The following is a 24,896-nucleotide window of genomic DNA, read 5'->3' on the forward strand; positions in this document are numbered from 1 at the left end:
CTGTGCAAACATGTACGGTCCATATCTTTCTTACGGAGGAACATTAGAATCTACTACTCCATACAAAGATTGCTCATGACCTAAGAGTGTGTCATGACCTTGACTCAAGGTCATTTGGGGAAGTTCAAGGTCACTGGAAGAAAAATTTCATTATTTGTGTCCGTTCCATATCTTTCTTATGGATTAACTTGGTAAGTTCCCATTTTACAAAAAGATTCCTCATGACCTAAGGGTGTGTCATGACCTTGACCCAAGGTCATCTGTGCATGTTCAAGGTCACTAAAAGAAAAATTGTAAAATTCATGTTTGGCACATATCTTGATTTTGGATTAACTTGAATCTACTACTTCACACAAAGAGGGTTTATGACCTGGTGTGTTATGACCTTCAGCAAAGTTTATTTAAGTTCAAGGTCACTGAAAGGAAAATTTCTTAATATGTGTATGGTCCATATATTGCTTATCGGTAAACTGGTTAGTTCCTATTTCACATAAAGATTCCTTATAACCTAAGGGTGTATCATTACGTTGATGCAATGTTATCTATGCAAGTTCAAGGTTATAAAAGCAACAAGTTCATAATTCATGTTTTGTACATATCTGTCTTATGGAAAAACTTGGTAAGTTCCTGTTTTACACAAAAGTCGCTTATTGTATTGAGGATGTGTCATGACCTTGACCCAAGGTTCTTTGTGTAAGTTTAATGTCACTGAAAGGAAAAACTTCATAATTTGTGCCTGGTCCATATCATTCTTATTGATAAACTTGGATACTTTCTTGTTTACACAAAGATTACTTATGACATAAGGGTGTGTCATGACTTTGACCCAAGGTCATTTGTCCAAGTTCAAGGGCACAGACAGTAAAAAAATTATAATTCATGTCTGGTCCATATCTTTCTTATGGATAAACTTAGAAGGTTCCCATTTTACACAAACATTGCTTTGACCTGAGAACTTGTCATGACTTTAAACCAAGGTCATTTATGCAAGTTCAAGGTCACTGACAAAAAAAATTCATAATTCATGTGTGATCCATACATTTAGTCTATTTTTAGGCTGCACCTTCGTTTCATTCATAAAAAAAATAAAAAAAATTAATGAGCAATTACATTTGCACGAAAATGTTTTAGCTTTTCTCTCTTCTCTTCGATCCATAAAATATTCATGATTTAGAACTTCTGAAAAACCCAGCGGGGGGGTATTTTGTCCCATTTGGACAGTTCTAGTTGTTTTTAGGTTTATAACTTGAATAATAAACATGGTACAGCAATGTAAATTAGCCAGTAGACAGCATTGGAGTCCCTTTGGGTTGAACATTGCGTCATTTTGACATATAACTTCAGCTTTTGTTATGTCATATATGGTCAAGTTTTTGCGTATTTGGTCCACATTCTGACTATATTGTATAACTATTAGACATTGTAGAGCAATGGTACTTATTATTACTTATATGATGGGGTAAGTACAACAGGGTTGACAGTTGATCAGGATGCCATGACCCAAATATTCCACTTGAGAGGCTTTAATTTCCTGGGTGTATGTTTCATGTTTTGCCGATCCTAGTCAAGTCAGTTGCTAGGGTATAAATTCCGTTGCTATGGAGATTACTTTTCCTATTGTTTTGAAAAAAAGTCGTACATTTTATGGAGTTTTTTCTAAAGTACTATGTTTCTGTAGATATGGCATCTAACTATTAAATATCTGTTGTAATATTTAAAAAAAATTGCCAAAACTTGCGAAAATCCATTGAAAGTGTTTTGAAAAAATGCAAATTTTGATTTCTGAAAAAAAAAATTGGGACATCCGACTACCAATTTTTATTTTATTATTTCATAGTATTGGGAAATATCTTTAACTTTGTATGACATACAATATCTACGGTTGTTGCGTTTTTAAGTATTCAACTTTTGAAAAAACTTAATTTTCCATGGATATTCCCATCATGAAAACCTTGTCATTTTTCGGTTGCCATAGCAACCATATCAAAATTTTTGAAAATACTTACAGACATGAAGATATTTTCTTCTGATGCATCTTTCATTATTTCAGTATAAGAAAACAAATTTAGACCTTCCAATTGTTCCCTCCTCTGCATTTAAATATGTCTAAATTTGTATTATTTTACAATGTTTCATTGAGAATTTACTATGCAAATCACATTTGTTGCCATGGAAACCAATGATGATGAATAAATTTGTAAAATTTGTCTTAAATGTGTTTTTTGTTGTTGTTCAAATATTTTAGGGTGGTTTTTGCCCAATTCAAAATTTTTGACTTTCCATGTAAATCTCAATGGTTACTGACACGGCCTCTTAAAAATTAATGCTGGAAGAGTTACTGGCCCATTTCATTCAAGATCCTTTTCCAGTCTTAGGCTTTAATTCACCTGTAGGTTTAGTACCGAAAAAAGATGGATCATTTAAGTTGATTCATCATTTATCTTAACTGGAAAACTCGAGTGTTAATTCCTTTATTGAGCCATCTTTCTCCTCAGTCAATTACTCCTCATTAGATGATGCGGTTAGGTAACTAAGTTTGTAGGGTAATGGGGCCTTGATGGGCAAAATGGACCTCAAGTCTGTATTTGGGTTGCTTCCTGTTCACCCGGCAGATCTTTGAGCTTTTAGGTTTTAAATAAATATTTTGTGGTGTCTTGTAGTCTTTTGAGGAATTTTCATCATATTTGGAATGGATATTGAAGCAACAGTCTGGGCAGAAATCTGTTGTGCATTATTTAGATGATTTTTGTTTCCTGGTAGGGCAGGTAGGAATACATGTGATGAACTCATGTCGTTCTTTGTGGGGCTATGCGAGCAGTTAGGTGTCCCCTCAATAGTTGATGATAAAACAGTGTGGCCTTCTACTTTCCTGACCTTTTTGGGTTTTGAGTTAGATTCGGTTGAAATGATTTCTAAGAATCCCAGTTGATAAGTAGAATAGTTTAGAGATTTGATCAACAGTTTTATGTCAAGAAAGAAGGCTACTCTAGAGGAATTTAAGGCTCTTGCAGGTTTGTTGAATTTTGTTTGTGTGTCACTCTGTCAGGCCGGGCATTCACTAGGCATAATTCATGGCATCGTGCAAGAGGTCTGTAAATCACACCACTTTATCAGGGTTTCTGTTGTGGTTAAGGAGGACTTGGAAGTGTGGCTTACTTTTTTAGATTTGTTTAAGGGGGATGTACAAGCCATATTGGATCTAGTCTGGTGTGAAATAAGAAATACCAGTAATGCGCTTAATACTCGTCTAAACTAGCCCAAAGTTACTCAAAGTGCTAATGCACTAGTTACCTACTGTTAGAGACCAAAATTAGTAAATAAATAAGTTTATTTTGTTTTAATTAGGAGGAAATTACACTGCATGAAAAGTCGCGTTTAATATAATTTAATAAATTCGTTTACTCCAGTGAATTTCTTGTATTGAATTTAATTTATGTATAATGGTACATTTTATATGAGATATATTGTGATATAATTAAGTACAGTTTTCAAATAAGTATAATCATATTTAATGCAAAATACGTCGAGAATAATATTGTTTAATTGAGAAAATTAAACGTTTCGTTTAAGGATATCGACATGTAAAAGTAAATATGCTTATACTTGAAGTTTAAGTACATTTTTGGTATTTTGAATATGTCATAAATAATTCTTTATACCTAATATAAACTTATGTTGAAACATTTTTGAAAAAAAAAAGATTTAGGCACCCTATTTATTTTAATTTATTCATTCCTCATTTTTATTTATTTAACCCTTATGTAGATTTTTCAAAACTGTGGAATATGACTTAGTTTTTTCTCTATCGACTACTTTTGTAGTACAATTACATCGGGATCGAAGTCGGGCTCGAAAAGCAATTAATTTAAAAACAACACACCGCGCCGAAATTCAATTTTTTGGAGGGTTCCACGCAGCCATGTTGAACTTGATCATGATATTGTACGGGAGGAAGGGGCGAAAGAGAGTGACGCGAAAAGGAGAAGCATGATTAACTTTGGATGGAATTTATGTATTAACAGAAGATGAAGACATTTACATGTACGACCCTGCATTATTAGCGGTAGGAACAATGTACAAAATTTTATCACGTGTCCTTGAATGAACAATTGCCTCTGCTACGGATAATGTTACTGTTCCTTAGTCTGGGCTCTACACATAAAATGCCTGGCAGTAAAAAAGTTTGGGCAAGCGCTATCTAAATTTTGTAATAATTATTTAACACTTTTAATCATCTCTCTTAAAGATGGATTTTAACCAGAATTTTCTCGTTTGGGATTGGTTTCAGAATTTTAGTTACTAAAGTGTTCCTCTGTTCAGCATTTACAGAGTGTGTTGTACAATGTAATAAAATATTTATTTATTTCTTAATGCATACTCAAGAATATATTCAGCACTCATTTTGATTATGTAAATAGGTGCAGTGTGGACTGTGCCTGAGACGATTCCCCACAGCGCCGGCTATGTAGACAGCTTGTGAAAATGGTGAGAACCATGCAGCTCAAATTTTCAATTAATACAAATAAACTAACAATATTTTTATTAACTTGTATATTTTAGCATAGCGAAGACTATGAAAAATATTGCAAAAACTTGAAATGCTATATACCAAGTAAACAAGATGAGGTTTATATTCTTAGTTTCCTTATCCTAAAAATACAATAGCAATGGATTCTGAGCTATGCATAAATTTTTTACGTTAAATACTTAAGCATGAATTATTAAAAATAGCTATCATATTCTATGATGCACAATTATGCTTGCATTATTTACAGGAATCCAAATGCTCACAAGAAATGACAAAAGCAGCATGAAGATAAACACAAAAGGTAAGATTTCTTGAATTTTCTGATAAGATCAATAAAATCACATGAATTGATTTTTTTTTTTAGCTCACCTGAGCCATTTTAAGACCCAAGCGAGTTTTCTGATCTGTGTCTGGTATCCGTCTGTCATCTATAAACTTTTCAAATTTTTACATTCATGATAATTATTCCTAGTTTGAACAAAAAATCTGCAAGATACATCTTTTCTTTCATAAATTGTGCCAGAAAAGTTTGAAGTAGCTATGAGAATGATCAACATTGAACTTGCTGAGCCTTCCTTCTGAAAGTGACTTGACCAGATATTTGGCTACCTAGTATGAGGTACGAACTAATCATTTGTTGTACAACTTATTGTGTATGAGATTGCTACCATTTACTGGAACTTTGCATTTTCTGTCCACTTTAAAAACCTGCTATCTACAGTGTAAGTTGTTAATATATTTTACTTTATGTTAAATCACTTACTCACCATCCCAATAACTTGCATGTTAAATGCTGTAGATGCTAACCTTAGCATTTTTGTTTACTCTTAAATTCCATGTGTTCCGAGTATGTACATCCATTTCATATCATGTTTTGTCTTCTCTAAATTTAATCTAATACATATCATAATATGTACTAGATCACAAAGTTTAAGGATTTTATTATTGTATGAATGTTATCTACTTGCTCTAATCATAAATACAGCTGTTTGTATATTTTTTTTACAAGATGCCATACCTGCTTTTAATTTTTCATAATTTTTTTTTTATCCATAGTATCATTCTGCTTCATTAAATAAAATATCGTGGAGGAATACGAAGAAAAGGGCTGCGCATCTCAGCATATTCAAGGTCAAGCAGGTAAATACATTGGTAAATTGCTCAAAAAAAAAAGATTGCAAAAAGTCACCAGTCCCCAATTTACATGTACTTCCACAAAATCTGTAGCTTGCTGCTGTGAAACTATATTTACGTGTGTCTTAATATGTTAAATGCTGTAAATGCTATTCTTTGCATTTTCGTAAACTTTGTAAATCTTCAAATTCCATGTGCTCGGACTACGGTACCATTATGTATGTTTCATATCATATTTTGTCATCTATAGATTTGATCTATACATATAATTATATGTTTTTTTAATGCAATTTACTTAACAATGATGACACAGAGAATTTTTTTCATTGTGTAAAATGTTATCTTTTTGCTTTAGTCATGTTAGTCATAAGTATACCCTGTTTGTATATTTTTTCTCCTTTTTTGTATATTCTTTCTACGGAGAGCCATACCTGTTATTAATTTTTCATATTTTGTTTGTGACAGCTTTTTACCATATCCTTAGTATCTTGCTGCTAAATGAAAGAATTATTGTGGAGGAGCAGAGAAAAGGGCACCTCAACATGTTCAAGGTCAAGCAGGTAATCGTAGTGGTAAAATGCTTAAAAAAAAAGATGGTGAAAAAATCATTAGTCCCCAATTTACATGTATAACAACATTAGCTTCAAAATCTGTAGCTCGCTGGCCTGAAATTATAGATAATTATCTGTCTTTATTACCCAGACTTGAAAAAATGGCCTATCTTTTGTGGTCTTCTGTAAATATTTTAATTAAGCAAAATTGAGCTGTGTTTCCTCAAGGTCAATTGATAATTTTACAATCAACTCAGATTTTGTGAACTATTTAATATATGCAATTGCATAAATCAGGAAGCACACATATAATATGTATATATAGGCAAATGGGTATTTATTTTTATGTTTGTTGTAGAAATTAGGAGCTAGATGTGCTTCTCCAGAGCTGAAAACTTCTTGGCATGAAGAGAAGAAAAAGCAAGAAGAAGCAGTTTTAAATATTGATTACGTCTTCATAGTACAAAAAATGATTCTAAAGATAAAACTATCTATGAAATTAGAAAACTGAAGTTGCGTTCTGATGAATGTGAGAAATAAAGTCTTCAAAGAACAGGACACCAAAAGTGCCACTCTCAAATCAAAGCACTCCAAAAGGCAGAGCATAAGAAGAACTAGGACAAATAAAGAATCTAAAAGAGTCAAACCTTTGGATGTAGTAATTGAACAGAGATAGGCTATTAGAGATGAAATATCTGAATTGCTACTGTTTTGCACAAATGTGATGCTTTTTTTACTTATCTTTAGTTGACACATTCAATGTTAGATAAGAAAAATATACCTAGTGTTGTATTTTTGAAAGTGAAAGTTTTTTCTGATGCTTGATTACAGATTAAAACTGTTAAGTTTTTTATTGTTTAAACATTTATTGGTTTGTTGTGTAATCTGCAATCACATACATTTTAATCTTGATTTATATATTACATATATGTACAAGTCTAACTTAAATAATAAGTGCATGGATATTATTGTGGGAAAAAATAAGACAATCAAGGGTAGTCTGAAAGAGCTTTGCTGGCAGTAAGTTGCAGATCTTGATACCCAAGTAAGAGATAGGTGGTGTCTCTGACCGATCCTTTTGCTGTTGCTTGTGGGCGAGTGAGGCTTCTCTGTCAGTGGCTTAGTGAGTCATAGATGTAAAAAATAGAATAGGCAAATGAGGTAGAGACATTTCTTAGTAAAAAAGGGGTGAATTGTGATTTTAATAAATATTACAATTGATATTGCAAGAGTAATGAGAATTGCAAGAGTAAAATATTTATTTGTTTCCTTCCATTTGAAGTAAGAGAGTTTATGAATTATGAGTTATGGAATTGTAATTAAGGCTTAAAAAAATTTGTTAAATATACTTGTACATATGTTTATACAGGACTTTTATATGTGCATGTTTCAGAGCTCATTCTTGATATTTTAAGGCAAAGTTAAAAATATCACTATTGAAATGTCTTGCATTCCAATGTAAAGTTGATTTAATGAGGATATGTTAAATTACAGTCATCAAGCAATAAACCTAGCAGTTGGAGCAGAAATGAGCTACATGTATTGTAAACAAATTTAAGCTGCTATTGTTTTGTGTAATTGTGATACTTTTTCCTTAATTTGAATTGACATAACCAAATGATATAAAAGATTTTTTTGGGTGTTGTATTTTTCACAGTCAACATTAAGTATTTTACAAGTTGAACTTGAATAATTAGTGCATTGACATCTATTGTGGAAATACTTGGGAAACAATATAAGGGTGGTCTGAAAGAGGTTTGCTGGCAGTAAGTTGCAGATCTTGATACCCAAGTAAGAGAAAGGTGGTGTCTCTGACCGATCCTTTTGCTGTTGCTTGTGGGCGAGTGAGGCTTCTCTGTCAGTGGCTTAGTGAGTCATAGATGTAAAAAATAGAATAGGCAAATGAGGTAGAGACATTTCTTAGTAAAAAAGGGGTGAATTGTGATTTTAATAAATATTACAATTGATATTGCAAGAGTAATGAGAATTGCAAGAGTAAAATATTTATTTGTTTCCTTCCATTTGAAGTAAGAGAGTTTATGAATTATGAGTTATGGAATTGTAATTAAGGCTTAAAAAAATTTGTTAAATATACTTGTACATATGTTTATACAGGACTTTTATATGTGCATGTTTCAGAGCTCATTCTTGATATTTTAAGGCAAAGTTAAAAATATCACTATTGAAATGTCTTGCATTCCAATGTAAAGTTGATTTAATGAGGATATGTTAAATTACAGTCATCAAGCAATAAACCTAGCAGTTGGAGCAGAAATGAGCTACATGTATTGTAAACAAATTTAAGCTGCTATTGTTTTGTGTAATTGTGATACTTTTTCCTTAATTTGAATTGACATAACCAAATGATATAAAAGATTTTTTTGGGTGTTGTATTTTTCACAGTCAACATTAAGTATTTTACAAGTTGAACTTGAATAATTAGTGCATGGACATCTATTGTGGAAATACTTGGGAAACAATATAAGGGTGGTCTGAAAGAGGTTTGCTGGCAGTAAGTTGCAGATCTTGATACCCAAGTAAGAGAAAGGTGGTGTCTCTGACCGATCCTTTTGCTGTTGCTTGTGGGCAAGTGAGGCTTCTCTGTCAGTGGCTTAGTGTGTCTTATTAAATGTACATGTAAAAAGAATGGACAACTTTTATTGGCAACTTTTATTCTTTTTATGCAAAGTATGATATAATTTATTGTGGGAAATTGAAAAGCCATTTACAACTCATGCAGCAGTTTTATTAGGGGCAGTTTCAGTCAGATTTTGCAGTATTTTGGAGTCCAGAATGACTACATTTTTGACCTGTTGTGTTCTGATTTATTGCGGATTTGAATTTTACATACAATTCTAGTCTTATATTAAATTATTTTTAATTACTTCAGTATATTACTTACTACTAGTATGTAAAATTTACTCTATTATAATAGAGCTACAATCATGATTGTAATTTTTTTAATTCTGACTTTTAGGCATAAATTTGAAATATCTTGTACTTTGTTAGAACTCATTGTTTGTACACTATTGAGATAACATCTAATAAAATTGAATGAGAAATGGATTTGTGTATGATTGTAAAATACTTGCCAAAAAACCCACAATTGTAAACCATACAAATTATTGATGGAATAAGTATAAAAATAAAAATATTGTGCAGTAATATAATAATATTAAATTTCATCAAATACAACCTTAAATCTTAATGATATGGGAAGGTTTAATCCGTACATTTTCATCACATATACAAGAGATTTAATATTAGTTTATGAAAGATTAAAATTTGAACGTATTAGTAAGTTTACAATTTTCCGTATATAACTTAATTTTTGGAAGTATTATAAAGTAAAGTGTGAATTTAACAAAAAATAATGAGGTAAAGATCTACGTTAAATTTTATTAAACGAACAAATTTAATATGACCCTAAAACTTAATTTTATGGCCATGTTTAATAATAATTATACGTTTTGTATATTAGAGGTATAATATTTGTTTAAGGCAGACTTAAATCCGAACGTATTAGTAAGTTTACAATTTTCCAAACTTTATTAAATTTGTTCTTTTAATTTTTCATTAAACTCGTATTAAATGCTAATTATTTTCTAACATTTACGATCCCACAATATGTTATATTATGCATTTAAACATTAAATAATCGCAGCATTTAAATCGCATTTAAGGTAAAATTAAACCCGACTTTTCATGCAGTGTTAATCATGGTAGAACTGCGCAGCTACAGCATTCACGAGATGAAAAATGCATTGAAAATGGTGTAAGTTTGATTCATTGATAATATGGCTACAACCATTTGTTTCGCTTTTTTCTTGTCATTATCCATAATTCTTGAAAATTTGATTTTTCATATGTGTGTCTTCCTGAGGCCATGTGTTTATTTCGTCCGCCATTCCTCTGACACACAGAGTTCGAATAACAATGGTTTTAGAATATATGCGACCACAATAACATCAAGACAAGAAATTACTAAGTTATAATCATTAGGTAATATTACTTACTACTTTTATTTGTTGCATCGCTTCGTCTGATTAATGAAAAAACGCGATTTTAACCCCTCTCCAGCAAATCGGGAAAAACTGTTCTGTATACAGCTCGAGTTTCCTCGTTAATATTATTACACTGAGCACGTGGTTGGCATGTGCATATATCTGCTGTGGATAGATGCGTTTATCACCATGATTATATTTAATTTTTCATGAAACAAATCTTGATAATTTGTTGGTTTCTTTAAAACTCAAGAAAAAAGATAAAAAATGTCCTAAACATATGTGTTTACGTCGGGTCTTTTTTTCTGTGGCGATTGAAGTTATTTTGAAATGGGGCACTGCAAGGAAGATGCTTAGCATTTAATTTGAAAATGTTAAACAATATGCGGTGCATGAAAAACAAATTTTAATTACATGTCTTACATTCGAAAAGTTGGTACATATGTCTATTTTGTTTAGCAGTTAGATAGAAAAATTAGGCAGTTATAGGTTTTCCTTCAGGCACCTCACATAAATAGCTTGATTGTTTGCAATCACCAACTCATTGTATGGAGTAATGTTTGGACATAAAAACGCATCATGTCTCATTATGTTGACAACGTTGTAAGCTCTCGCTCATTGAACATACGAAGCTTGATAAAATATATTGAGTTGTTTCTTTGAAATTTAGAAGCAAGCACAATGTTTGCAAAGAAAGTTCCATTGCATATGCTATGTCTATCATCGCAAAAAAATGAGAGACTACCCCCCCCCCCCCCTCCCCCGAAAATCCTATGTTCTTTTTTCAAAATAGTGCCGAAGATTCAAATATTTTGCATTATTAAGTATGTGATGGAACATGTACTAGCCTTATAAGACCATTTTTTATAAAAAAAATATTTGGTTGCCCTCTCTCCCGATCTACTGCCTAGAAATGGCCCGACTCAACTTTATTTTACATCCCAATTACAGGATTTTTTTTCTTCCGTCAACAAATATGTTTAAATTTTAAGGAAATTTTTTTCTCACCTATAAATACGGACTCAATAATTTTTCTCAGAGTTGTGAGGACCACCAAACGTCATTTTAAAGATGGTATAAAATATTTAAATATGTTGATTTTTTTTCTTTACTCTGTAAAATTGTAATTTTGACAAAATGGGCAAATAGAAAAAAGTTATTCATTAAATCTCCTAACCCACTCTGAATGATTTTATTCCTTTTCAAATGTTGCTCCGCTGTAATGAAAATTGTAAATGCTTATTTGACAGAGTATACGGGGGGGGGGGGGGTGATCAAAAGTAAACGATATCTTAGGTATTTGATAGTTATTATTGTTGAAATATTCAAGTATTTTTCAAAGTGTAAATTGGAGATCTTTGATACCATATTGCTTAATTAAAAACAAACCCCTTTTCAAACTTGCTGTCACCGGGCAACATAACAAGTATCATATTCAACCATCTGCCTTCCTTCACTAAACGATCTATCCAATCATTGATTGAATTATTAGGAAGTCATTTGTCTTAATAAACTATGAACAAATTCTTATACGCTACTTCAAAGGTATTTTTAAGCATAAATATTTTAGTCGTTTGTTGAATGAGTTCCACTGAGACAACCATTTTTCGTCACAAGTACCTGCATAATGACTTCATTTTCACATTGTGAGCAAAACTTTATTCAGCATATGCTATTTATAGAACTTGTGTGTGCACCAATTTTGTTTCTAATCTAAATTGTGGTTTTGAAATTATAGAGATAGTTCGAGAACTTTTTGATCACCCCTCGCACTAGTAGGTACTAACACAAGGTTTTTCATATCGATTTTATGTCTTTAATTTCTTTGTGTTTCATTGGTGATAATTAAACTTTTGATAGATATTATAAGTTATCTGTGGCAAACTTACAATCTTTTAATTTTTTACTTTGATGGTGCTCATTTTTCCTTACTTGGAATCAAAAAGTTTATATCAATCCGTACACTATTTAACAACTGTTCGATAATAATACTAAATAAATTACTTCAAGCCACACTATAACACATTTCCTCTTTTAAAAGTGTTCATATTATTTGAAATATTTTGCAACAGTAATTCTCTTCTACATTAAAAGATTGTTATGTCCCTCCATATAAAGAAGAGGTCTGGAAAACAAAATTTTGTGCTAAAAATAGACCACGTGCTGCTATCGATGAACTACTTTCAGGGTTCTTTACTCTTTTTGAAGACAACGATACCTTGTTTTGAACCTAAAATTATCATTTAAAAGTGCAAACTTTAGACATTCTCTCAACAAATGGTTGTAGAGAGAACATTAATGCACAGTTTGCGTATTTTTTTGGATTTTTTAAGGCTCTGCTGAATTCTGTAGCTGCGCAGGTCTAAGGAGCATATCAAAAGCATTTTTCTGCAAAAGTATAGATTATATATGCACAACATGCATTCAGTTATACATATTTATTGTATCTTTATCATAAAGACTTAAAATTTGATCAAAATATAATATACTTTAGCCATTTGAAGAAATGTTTACATTTTGTTCTCACTGCACTAAAGGTGGCCGTACATCCCCCTTAATGGCTGCTGTTACTTTCCACAAATTGGCTGAGTAGATGATGATCAACTCCCATTATTTACTGACAGTGCATGGAATTCAGAATTAGTTTGTGGTGCTTTCTTTAAGAATCGTTTGTTGTTTTTCAAGAGGCAAAGTGAATGGGTTGGTAATGAAGTAATCAGGGACATCACATTTTTTAGCTTGTTCCAGTTTAAACAATATACAGTTCAAGGCTTGTCTTATTATCTTGTGTTTGGCATCCTGATGAAAAATAGATTTTATGGCTAGTTGTTCATTAAAGTATTTATTTATTTTATACAGAATTTTATTCACTTAAATTCATTAAAGTATCTGTCATCTGCTAGGGTAAGAACATATCTGTCAGGTACAAGCTTTAAATGTAAACTTGATGGTACTTGAGACTTTGTTATGAAAAAGATGGTGGTAGGCATGTCAAGACTGCAAAGTTCTGTAGATGCTAGATTGCCAATAATAGCAAGAATTGGGTCGTTGGGGATCAAAAGCTTAGAAGAGATAAATAAGAATACCAAACTCAAATTCATTGATGGCTAAAGACTCAATCGGTTGTATTACTTCTTAAGCACCTCAAGCATTATAGCTTGATAGGTTTTCTAATACCTTTATGCAAAATCTTATTTTAAATATAATCATTTTTGTTTACAAATATTTCAGAGGGTGTAAGAATATGTATTTCTGGATCTTCAATAATATGACATGATTGTGGGATTTCGATGAATGATGCTGCCATGGTTACTAAAAATAGAAATTTCTGTGAAATTCTTTCAAAATGCCACTCCTCATACAGTTTTGGTCCGATTTCAAAACTTGGCACACAAGTAGACTATACTAAGATACATAATTCTGTGCATCGGTTTTTTATATTGATGAGTGGCAAGGATCATTTTTCTATTTATTGCTGTTTTAAAGTTTCAAGTCCCAACTGCTACTTTTCTTTCCCTTTGTTTTAAGTATAAAAAGTAGAGCTACAGTCTCGACAGAGACTTCTGGTTTTGGTTATGCTAAACAAAATGGGAAGGTCCAGTTTTGGGTTATCTACATTGAAAGCTAATATCTGGTGGCAGGGAAAATGCAGCATGAGATGTGACATCTCCTCCCAAAAATCAAATTAATGTTAAGGTATGAAGATACCCCACAAGTATAATCTGGTTCTACATTGCGATGGCAACGTCAATGGTCAAATTCCATCTTGTGTTTTGCATTATAGCATTTAAATAATTCTTTTGATTCAATTTTAGTTCCGTTACCAAACACCAATTATTGAAAATTATTTGGTCTCAGATATTGCCTAGATTGATCTGGCATAATGCTAGGGACAACCATGCTCTTACTAAAGTAGGGTTTCGAGTTTATAGCTTTGTTGCAATGAAACTTCTGGCACATCAAGGGGGATATATTTGTTGCCCAGAGTCACTTTAGTTGATCATACTCTACTTTAAGAGGATGGGGTGCACTTGTCAGAGCAAGCCAATGAGATATTTGTTGAAACTTTGAGGAAAAGCATTGCATAATTTTATAATGTCAAGGGAGGCTTTAATGGCCATGGCACTCTATTTCACTGACTAAATAATGTAAAGCACACTTAAATAGACACAATATAGATGTAGCTAATGCGAGTGTTTTATACTCATTTGTCTTGGTATGCAATGTTAATTTATTTGCTTTGCTTTTCTTTAAAAGGAGGGGGTGGGGTGGGGTGGGGAGGCTAATCATAAGCGTTCAGCTTCCGCCATTGTGGTGGTGGACACATAGTGTCCATTGGCGCAATCTTTAGCTGAACTTAAATAGGGTTATATTAAGTGAGCATCTGTTCCCAGGGCTCGCTACAACTGTACATTATCATTTTCAATATGTGTGAAATTTCAATTTGCTTATTTGTGTCAGACTGGATGAAACATTTGCAATGTATTATTTGCCAGTAGGTTGCTTAACAGCTTCATTTGTATATTTGCCTATTTCATATTCATTTCTATATTTGCCTATTTCATGATGAATTTCATTTACATGTATTTGCCATTTGCCATTTGGGTTGTCAAATCGCCCAATGTATTTGCCCATTTCATGATGATTTTCATTTACATGTATTTGCCATTTGCCATTTGGGTTGCCAAAATCGCCCAATGTATTTGGGTCGGTAACCTTGGTTACGATTGTAACCAGTAACTAAATGTAATTTCCTGAAAATTGTAGTGCTGCCATGGCCATTATTCGCCATTAAACTTTAAGAAATTATATATGTGTGGTTTTCTCTAATAATTTGATTTAATTGCTGAAAATTAAATCGCGTTATTAGAGAGGCCCATATTCGGGGTTATCGGGTCATGAGTGTTTCCCCATTTTTTCAACTTTTGGTATTTTAGTCAAATCCTTGCGACTTCCTTTTTCCGTTAGAGAATGAAGAGGAGCAGACATATCCTGCATCTCAAGATAAAAATTTATTTATTATTAGCTCACCTGAGCCGAAGGCGAATGAGCTTTTCTGATCACATTTTGTCCGGCGTCCGTCTGTCCGTCTGTCTGTCCGTCTGTCTGTCTGTCCGTCTGTCTGTCTGTCTGTAAACTTTTCACATTTTCGACTTCTTCTCAAGAACCGCTGGGCCAATTTCAACCAAACTTGGTACAAAGTATCCTTGGGGGAAGGGGATTCAAGTTTGTTCAAATGAAGGGTCACGCCCTCATTCAAGGGGAGATAATTGGGAATTAATGAAAATTTGGTGGCATATTTTAAAAATCTTCTTCTCAAGAACCACTGTGCCAGGAAAGATGAAACTCATGTGGAATCATCCTCAGGTAGTGAAGATTCAAATTTGTTCAAATCATGACCCCCGGGGCAAAGGTGGGGCCAAAATGGCCGACCCAAGTTTTACATAGGAATATATAGGAAAAATCTTTAAAAATCTTCTTCTCTAGAACCACTGGGCCAGGAAAGATAAAACTCATCTGCACGGAATCATCCTCAGGTAGTGTAGATTCAAGTTTGTTCAAATCATGACCCCCGGGGCAAGGGTGGAGCCAAAATGGCCGACCCAAGTTTTACAAAGGAATATATAGGAAAAATCTTTAAAAACCTTCTCCTCCAGAACCACTGGGCCAGGAAAGATGAAACTCATGTGGAAGCATCCTCAGGTAGTGTAGATTTAAGTTTGTTCAAATCATGACCCCCGGGGCAAGGGTGGAGCCAAAATGGCCGACCCTAGTTTTACATAGGAATATATAGGAAAAAAATCTTTAAAAATCTTCTTCTCCAGAACCACTGGGCCAGGAAAGATGAAACTCATGTGGAATCATCCTTAGGTAGTGAAGATTCAAGTTTGTTCAAATCATGACCTCCGGGGCAAGGGTGGGGCCAAAATGGCCGACCCAAGTTTTACAAAGGAATATATAGGAAAAATCTTTAAAAATCTTCTTCTCCAGAACCACTGGGCCAGGAAAGATGAAACTCATGTGGAATCATCCTCAGGTAGTGTAGATTCAAATTTGTTCAAATCATGACCCCCGGGGCAAAGGTGGGGCCAAAATGGCCGACCCAAGTTTTACATAGGAATATATAGGAAAAATCTTTAAAAATCTTCTTCTCTAGAACCACTGGGCCAGGAAAGATAAAACTCATCTGCACGGAATCATCCTCAGGTAGTGTAGATTCAAGTTTGTTCAAATCATGACCCCCGGGGCAAGGGTGGAGCCAAAATGGCCGACCCAAGTTTTACAAAGGAATATATAGGAAAAATCTTTAAAAACCTTCTCCTCCAGAACCACTGGGCCAGGAAAGATGAAACTCATGTGGAAGCATCCTCAGGTAGTGTAGATTCAAGTTTGTTCAAATCATGACCCCCGGGGCAAGGGTGGAGCCAAAATGGCCGACCCAAGTTTTACATAGGAATATATAGGAAAAATCTTTAAAAATCTTCTTCTCCAGAACCACTGGGCCAGGAAAGATGAAAAGCATATGGAATCATCCTCAGGTAGTGTAGATTCAAGTTTGTTCAAATCATGACCCCCGGGGCAAAGGTGGGGCCAAAATGGCTTATATACCCAAGTTTTACATAGGAATATATAGGAAAAATCTTTAAAAATCTTCTTCTCTAGAACCACTGGGCCAGGAAAGATAAAACTCATCTGCACGGAATCATCCTCAGGTAGTGTAGATTCAAGTTTGTTCAAATCATGACCCCCGGGGCAAGGGTGGAGCCAAAATGGCCGACCCAAGTTTTACAAAGGAATATATAGGAAAAATCTTTAAAAATCTTCTTCTCAAGAACCACTGGGCCAGGAAAGATGAAACTCATGTGGAAGCATCCTCAGGTAGTGTAGATTCAAGTTTGTTCAAATCATGACCCCCGGGGCAAGGGTGGAGCCAAAATGGCCGACCCAAGTTTTACATAGGAATATATAGGAAAAATCTTTAAAAATCTTCTTCTCCAGAACCACTGGGCCAGGAAATATGAAACTCATGTGGAATCATCCTCAGGTAGTGAAGATTCAAGTTTGTTCAAATCATGACCCCCGGGGCAAGGGTGGGGCCAAAATGGCCGACCCAAGTTTTACAAAGGAATATATAGGAAAAATCTTTAAAAATCTTCTTCTCCAGAACCACTGGGCCAGGAAAGATGAAACTCATGTGGAATCATCCTCAGGTAGTGTAGATTCAAGTTTGTTCAAATCATGACCCCCGGGGCAAAGGTGGGGCCAAAATGGCCGACCCAAGTTTTACATAGGAATATATAGGAAATATCTTTAAATCTTCTTCTCAAGAACCACTGGGCCAGGAAAGATGAAACTCACGTGGAATCATCCTCAGGTAGTGTAGATTCAAGGACGGGGCCAAAATGGCCGACCCAAGTTTTACATAGAGATATATATGGGGAAACCTTTTAAAATCTTCTTTTCAAGTACTTCAAAGCTATGATTAGTGATATTTATATGGAATCATCCTCAGGTAGTGTAGATTCTAATTTGTTCAAATGATGAATGCCTGGAGGGGGGGGGGGTAAATTCAAGCCCGATGTGCTCAGGTGAGCGCTGTGGCCCCTGGGCCTCTTGTTTAATATTGTGTTAAAAAATTCCAACCCACCAACACCCTATGTGTAATGTATGAATATATAAAATAAATTGTCTGTTTTGTGTCAATTTTCTGCTGCTTGATTTTTCTATTTTCAGCCTTGTACATCTCTTTGTTCAACGCCGAACTTCGTCATGGCGCACTGCATGGCTGTAACCTCCGATGGCTGTTGATGTAACCAACTGTTATTGTACCCGCATAATGAAGTTACAACTCTCTAGATGCGTTCCACAATCTGTCGTCGGACTTGAATAGTGATTTATATGTGTACCTTGTACATCTCTTAGTTCAACACCGAACTTCGTCATGGCACACTGCATGGCTGTAACCTTCGATGGCTGTTGATGTAACCAACTGTTATTGTACCCGCACCAATGAAGTTACAATTCTCTAGATGCGTTCCACAATCTGTCGTTGGACTTGAATAGTGATTTATATGTGTAGTGAGTATCTTGCCCCAGGGCTCACTATTGTCTTATATGTGACTGATTTTCGTACGATTTCCGATGTGTATGTTTAACGGATGGAATAAGACTATGCAATCTTTAGCTGAACTTAAATAGGGTTATATTTTGTGAGCATCTGTTCCCAGGGCTCGCTACAACTGTACATTATTATTTTCAATATGTGTGAAATTTCAATTTGCTTATTTGTGTCAGACTGGATGAAACATTTGCAATGTATTATTTGCCAGTAGGTTGCTTAACAGCTTCATTTGTATATTTGCCTATTTCATATTCATTTCTATATTTGCCTATTTCATGATGATTTTCATTTACATGTATTTGCCATTTGCCATTTGGGTTGTCAAATCGCCCAATGTATTTGCCCATTTCATGATGATTTTCATTTACATGTATTTGCCATTTGCCATTTGGGTTGCCAAAATCGCCCAATGTATTTGGGTCGGTAACCTTGGTTACGATTGTAACCAGTAACTAAATGTAATTTCCTGAAAATTGTAGTGCTGCCATGGCCATTATTCGCCATTAAACTTTAAGAAATTATATATGTGTGGTTTTCTCTAATAACTACAGCGACACAAGTTTGTACGTTTATACGGTCTCATGCGAGAGAACGGTCTCTACGTCCAACTGTAAAATTTGAATCCGCGAGGTAAAGATCAATTCCTTACTTCGCGACTTTAAAGCAAAAGCTCTTACCACTTCGCCAAAATTTTACTTGATTTTCAAAGGGAATCTCGAGGTCACCAGTATTTATAATTAGTTCCTTTACGTGTCAATGCATAGATGTCTTGATGATATTTTAAAATTATTATAGACTACTAACTACCATTCTACAAAAGCATAATTCTTGAATATGAAATTAGTTAATATACATGGTATTTTTTTTATTTTAGAAGTGAATAAAACATTTAATGATTTTAAAAACAGATATCATATCAGTTCGAAACGAACGACAGGAATCTTATTACATTACACTGGACCTTCAGCTATCCGAACGCTTCAGTATCTGGATGATTTTTCATTGGAACGGAATTTTCAAACGTTATTTTGTCTTGTTATGTTCCCCAAACGAAGTTGGGGAACATATTGTTTTTACTCTGTTTCTTCTTCTTCTTATTAAGGTCTTCCGTCTTCACGGAAGACCTTATAGTGATTCTACTGTTTCTTATTATTAAGGTCTTCCGTCTTCACGGAAGACCTTATAGTGATTCTACTGTTTCTTATTAAGGTCTTCCGTCTTCAGCGGAAGACCTTATAGTGATTCTACTGTTTCTTATTATTATTATTAAGGTCTTCCGTCTTCAGCGGAAGACCTTCTAGTGATTCTACTGTTTATTATTATTATTATTATTATTATTATTATTATTCTTATTTTTTTCCCCAAAATTTTGTGCAGGCGGTTTCTCGAAAACTGTTCGGTGGTTTTCAATGAAACTTTCAGGAATCATGCGTCATTATATGAACTTTGTTCATCAGAAGGAAAATTTGGAATACTCACCTTCAGTTCCAAGTTATTGACAGTTTTCTGATTTTAAAATGGATTTTTGTCCCCCCTTTTTTACGAAAATGGTCTAAGATATTAACTGGAGACTTGTTAGAGATGGTAGATGATGACTTTAAGATATGTGAAATCACCGTTTTGTGTGTCGTCAGTACTTCCGGTCGCTAGCGGAAGCGAATTTAAAAAGTCCGTATTTTCTAACTTTTTTGTTTTTCAATATTTTTCATTTATTTTTGGAATGTTAATAGAAACCGTTCTTATAATGCTTACTATATAATTTGTTTGAACATTGATAAATCCAAACTCTAGATATTAACATTTGAAAATCTGAAGCGGGTCCAATATGGCGGCTGTCTATGTCAATTCCGACATTTCGCAATAGGGGTCTTCAGAGGCAGCCAAGCGTTTGCTTGAACGAAAGTAAATAAGGATAAATGAAATGTAAAGGAATACGGGGATTGTCACGAAGTAGTTACGTTGTTATGTGTCAAACTATGTTTAAATCCCTGGTCGTCTCAAACGTCTTCTATAATTGGTTTTGGCTGGTTCTCAAAGTAGAAAAAGAAAAGACTAAATGTGCAAATGAAATACTTACCTACTATCATTTGTTTTGCGGAAAAACAGATCTTAAATCTTAGTTACAAATAATAGTTTTAAGAAACAATATCGATGTATGTAGTAAGTATCAAACGTATCCTCTGTTTTGCTCATGCACCCTAGAGTCATATTAAACTACATTTGTAATAGGAGAGACAAACATAAGAAAATCATTTTTTAGAAGAATTGAGTTCTTGTGTCAAAGATATGATTTAAGTTATTGAACATAAATGGTATCTGATTCCTTGACCGTCTTAGGGCGTTACATGTTTTTCTACGAAACATTTCAACCTTTTCATGAAAGTTTAACTAATCGGGATAGTTCAGTATTGGGATAAACAGGAAATTTTAAAAAGTAAAAAGTTATTGCAGTTTCACTGATTTAGTGTTACTTATCTATTTACGTCATAGAATTTGTAAATGTGTTAAAAACAATTATTTCTTTACCTTGAAATTTTAGCTATGAAAACGTTCTTTTTTTATTTCCATTGAAGCTATCACACCTATTTAATGGGACATTCCAAAGAAAAGGCGCGAAGATTTACTCGTGGCGTTTGACGCAAAATTATGAATAGTGACCGTCTTTCATTATTCTAAGACAGATGTACTGTTTCAGAAGTATATACAAGTAGATTTAGAGATGTGGTCCCAATAGCGTAACAGTAAGAGCTTTGGATTTTCATGCTGGCGACCCGGGTTTAACCCCTTTTGTTTCCATAAAAAGTTTTTTCACTTTTCAGCTCGATTTTTTTTTTTCAGAATCGGACGGAAGACCTCTCGTTGCTCGCAACGAGTTTCTTTTCTAGTTATTATTATTATTATTCTTATTTTTTTCCCCAAAATTTTGTGCAGGCGATTTCTCCTAAACTATTCGGTGGATTTCAATGAAACTTTCAGGAATCATGCATCATTATATGATCTTTGTTCATCAGAAGGAAAATTTGGAATACTCACCTTCGGTTCCAAGATATTGACAGTTTTCTGATTTTAAAATGAATTTTTGTCGCCCCTTTTTTTCAAAAATGGTTAAAGGTATTAACTGGAGACTTATAAGAGATGATAGAGGATGACTCTTAGATATGTGAAATCACCTTTTTGTGCGTCGTCAGTACTTCCGGTTGCTACCGGAAGTGTATTTAAAAAATGCAATTTTTCAACTTTTTTGTTTTTCAATATTTTTCTTTGATATTAATAATCTAAATAGAGACTCCTTTAAGAATGCATGATATGTAATTTGATTTAGAATCCATCAAGGCAATCTCGAGATATTTACATTTAAAAGTTTGAAGCGGTGTTTTCAATGGCCGAATGGTTGGCGCGTTGGATTGTCACGCGGGCGACCCGGGTTCGCTCCCCCGAATATCCGAATATTTTTTTTTTTTTTTACTTTTCTAGCTCGATTTTTCTTCTTTTTATTTCTGAATCGGACGGAAGACCTCTCGTTGCTCGCAACGAGTATCGTTTCTAGTTATTATTATTATTCTTATTTTTTAGACAAATTTTGTGCACGCAATATCTCGAGAACTATTCATCGGTTTTTCATGAAACTTTCAGGGATTATGCGCTCTTATATGCCATTGTTAATTTTGGAAGAATTTTTGAACAACTTGCTTTTGGTGCCAAGTTATGGCCATTTTCCTGATTTTAAAATGAAATTTTGTCAGTTCGAGATCTAAAGAACTACTAAAGATATGAACTGGAGACTTGTTGGAGAACATACGGCAGGACCTCTAGATATGCGGAATGTCCTTTTCGTGTGTCGTCAGTACTTCCGGTCGCTACAGGAAGCGAATTAAAAAAATCAAAATTTTCAACTTTTTTTGTTTTTCATTATTTTTCTTTGATTTTTATATGGTTAATAGAGACTCTTTACACAATGCGAAATGTGTAATTTGTTTTAGAATTTAAAAAGCCAATCTCGAGATATTCGCATTTAAAAATTTGAAGCGGGTCCAAAATGGCGGCTCTCTCTGTCAACTCCGACATTTCGCAATAGGAGTTTACGGAGGCAGCTTAGTGTTTGCTTGAACGAAGGTTACATAAGAATAAATGAAATGTAAAGGAATACTTGGATTGTTACGTCGTAATTACGTTGCAATTCTGTGTCAAACTAACGTCTTCTATAATTGGATTTGGCTGGTTCTCAAAGTAGAAAAAGAAAAGACTAAATGCGCAAATGAAATTCGATATCTAATATCTTTTGTGCACCACGGAATAACAGGTCTAAATGATAGTTATAAGCAATACTTTCTCAAGAAAGAATATCAATGAATGTTGGAAGTATAAAACTTAACCACGGATTTTTCCTGACACACTTGTGTCATATTTAACTAGTAGAAAAGACAAAAGTAAGAGACCTAATTTTTGAAAGATCGCTTAATGGAGTTTATTTTAACGTTTTTTTCTCAATGATGTGATTAAAGTTATTGAGTATAAATGGTAAATTTTGAATACTGACCTGTCTTTCATAATTCTAAGTCAGAAGCACTTTTTCGGAAATATATGTAAAGTAGATTTGCAGCAGAGGTCCCAAAAGCGTACTATTAAACGTATTGGATTTTCATGTTGACGAGTAGTGTTCAATGTTCTTCGTGTGCAAATTATTTTTACTTTTCAGCTCCATTTTACGTTTCTTTCCTGAATCTGACGGAAGACCTCTCGTTGCTCGCAACGAGTTTCAAATCTAGTTATTATTCTTATTTTTTAGACAAATTTTGTGCACGCGATATCTCGAGAACTATTCATCGGTTTTTCATCAAACTTTCAGGGATGATGCGCTCTTATATGGCATTGTTACATTTGGAAGAATTTTTGAACATCTCGCTTTCGGTGCCAAGTTATGGCCATTTTCCTGATTTTAAAATGAAATTTTGTCAGTTCGAGATCTAAAGAACTACTAAAGATATAAACTGGAGACTTGTTGGAGAACATAGGGCATGACTTCTAGATATGCGGAATGTCCTTTTCGTGAGTCGTCAGTACTTCCGGTCGCTAACGGAAGCGAATTAAAAAATCAAAATTTTCAACTTTTTTGTTTTTCATTATTTTTCTTTGATTTTTATATAGATAATAGAGACTCTTTAAGGAATGTGAAATGTGCAATTTGTTTTAGAATTGAAAAATCCCATCTCGAGATTTTCGCATTTAAAAATTTGAAGCGGGTTCAAAATGGCGGCTCTCTCTGTCAACGTCAACATTTCGCAATAGGGGTTTACGGAGGCAGCTTAGCGTTTGCTTGAACGAAGGTAACATAAGGATAAATGAAATGTAAAGGAATACTTGGATTGTCACGTCGTAATTACGTTGCAATTCTGTCTCAAACTAACGTCTTCTATAATTGTAATTGGTTGGTTCTCAAAGTAGAAAAAGAAAAGACTAAATGTGCAAATGAAATTCGATATGTAATATCTTTTGTGCACCACGGAATAACAGATCTAAATGATAGTTATAAGTAATTCTTTCTCAAGGAAGAATATCAATGAATGTTTGAAGTATAAAACTTAACCACGGATTTTTCCTTGCAAACTTGTGTCATATTTAGATTATTGGAAAAGACAAAAGTAAGAAACCTATTATTTGAAAGTTCGCTTAATGGAGTTTATATCAACGTTTTTTTTTTCCTTCTCAAAGATGTGATTCAAGTTATTGAGCATAAATGGTAAATTTTGAATACTGACCTGTCTTACATAATTCTAAGTCATAAACACGTTTTCAGAAGTATAATTATGTAAAAGTAGATTTGCAGCAGAGGTCCCAATAGCGTACTTTTAAGCGTATTGGATTTTCATGCTGACGACTAGTGTTAAATCCTCTTCTTGTGCAAATTATTTTTTTCTTTTCAGCTCGATTTTACATTTTCTTTCCGGAATCGGACGGAAGACCTCTCGTTGCTCGCAACGAGTTTCATATCTAGTTATTTTTCTTCTTCTTCTTCCTGGAACTTTTTTGTCCGGGAATGATCTTGTAAACTGTTCGTCCGATGTAGGTAAAACCTTTTTAGGGTTAGTAGACATGTTATGTAGATTTGCGGAATCAAGGTCATTTTGCGCGCATGTGCTTGCAAGAGCGTGCACGTGCAACACGTGAAATGACCAATATAATAGATATAGCCACAACTGTTCTATTTTTGGATGAAATGCTTTGAAACTCATAATGTGAGGATATATAAGTAGTATAGACATGACGACATGGTGAAAATAGCAAGATCTCACGCGCATGCACGTGCACTTCGCTCTGATTGGCTGCAACTAAAGTCTCAATATCTTTCTTGTTTTTTGACGAAATCCTTTGAAATTTTGAACATAGCCATGCATTAGGATATCCTATAACATGAAATAAAACAATTATCATGAAAAACACGTGCATGCACGTGCGCTGCAATCTGATAGGCTGAAACTTTCAACAGCTATAACTCCCTTGGTTTTCAACCAAACAGGATGGGATTTGGAACATAGATAGATATAATGGACTTCTACAAG

At 33.9% G+C, this 24,896-nt stretch overlaps 2 long non-coding RNA genes across 2 annotated transcripts; both read left to right on the top strand.

The window, feature by feature from the left end:
• Window positions 1-3,754: 3,754 nt before the first annotated feature.
• LOC134248759 (uncharacterized) lies at window positions 3,755-4,827 on the top strand. The gene is made up of 3 exons (XR_009988127.1): window positions 3,755-4,063; window positions 4,419-4,485; window positions 4,776-4,827. It is a non-coding gene; the product is annotated as an uncharacterized LOC134248759 (long non-coding RNA).
• A 220-nt stretch (window positions 4,828-5,047) lies between these two features.
• Window positions 5,048-9,160, top strand: LOC134248761 (uncharacterized). Its single transcript, XR_009988128.1, has 4 exons — window positions 5,048-5,147; window positions 5,585-5,668; window positions 6,128-6,222; window positions 6,572-9,160. It is a non-coding gene; the product is annotated as an uncharacterized LOC134248761 (long non-coding RNA).
• Window positions 9,161-24,896: the final 15,736 nt, after the last annotated feature.

The sequence above is a fragment of the Saccostrea cucullata genome, unplaced genomic scaffold, assembly GCF_032062105.1.
Source record: "Saccostrea cucullata isolate Sc308-1 unplaced genomic scaffold, CSIRO_AGI_Scuc_v1 ctg1822, whole genome shotgun sequence".
Lineage (NCBI taxonomy): Eukaryota > Metazoa > Mollusca > Bivalvia > Ostreida > Ostreidae > Saccostrea > Saccostrea cuccullata.